The sequence below is a fragment of the Poecilia formosa genome, unplaced genomic scaffold (assembly GCF_000485575.1).
Source record: "Poecilia formosa unplaced genomic scaffold, Poecilia_formosa-5.1.2 Scaffold7, whole genome shotgun sequence".
NCBI lineage: Eukaryota > Metazoa > Chordata > Actinopteri > Cyprinodontiformes > Poeciliidae > Poecilia > Poecilia formosa.
In genome coordinates, this window is record NW_006799946.1 from 71383 (window position 1) to 72538 (window position 1156).

Below are 1156 nucleotides of genomic sequence, written 5' to 3' on the forward strand. Positions count from 1 at the left end.
AATCAAATTTATTAACCAATGGAGGCCTGGATTTGGAGCCACACACAAAATTAAAGTGAAATGTTCCCTTTATTTTTTTGAGCAGTATATTTTAGGTGTTGAGCTAGATATGATCAAACGGTTGTCCAGACTACTTAAAAACAGCAGAACTGATCTGCAAAACACACCAAATAGCTCATTTTATTCTGTGACGAATTTGTAATCAGTGTGGAATAATCCGGTCCCGGATCCGTTACTGTAATGTTTAGACTTCCTCAATTATCATCATGCTTCTAGGTAAACTCGTTAGACGGAGGCTTCTTTAGTTCTGTTTTAACTTACAATCACTCTTAGGAGGAGTTCTTATGAACCACCTTTTTCCACGCAACAGAAATGCATGGACTATTTCCTTATCTCAAAATAAGAGTGTCTAACATAGAAATAGGCTGTCGGTCTTAAAGCAGTCACCTTCACATGTGTTCTTAATAATTGCATAGACCTCCCTGCCCAGACAAAGTTGCATGCTGACAGCGATTGCACAGCATTTGCAGCAAAATATAGCATTCTATCATAGAAAGACAAACTACTCATGCATTCAAAAAGTCTAGCATCCTGCAGTTGACTTTGTGGAAGCTTGGGGATGCTTTAGGTGGAAACCTTGGCGTCTGCTGGTGTGTGGGATCCACAGACTGAAAACGTCTCTCCGTATTTTATTTGGACAAGACCCACGAAAAACACAGTAACACCATTCTGAATTATAGACTTTGGGGGGAAAGCACAATAATATGAGGTGTTCAGATTTACATGTAACCCTGACTGTGAGGGCGTTTCTGGACGAGGACATTGCCAAAAATGGCAACACGTCGAACGCAGGAAAACAAAGAGCGTAAAAAAAAGAGAAGAAAAGAACACGTTTGCTGTAGTGTAAATAAAATGGTTTTGTCTTTCAGTAGTTCCTCTGGTCTGTCTGGTTCAATAGTTCTCAGATTTTCACAGACAGTTAGAGTGAAGCTATTCTTTGATATTCATGCAACATTAATGTTTGAAAAATCTCCCTGCAGCTTCAGATAAATAGTTAACCACGTCTGAAAACATAGCCCTATTCCCTTAAACGATCTGGATCGCAGGTCGTACTTAGCACCAATATATCTCACAAAATTTTAGAAAAATCGAGGCT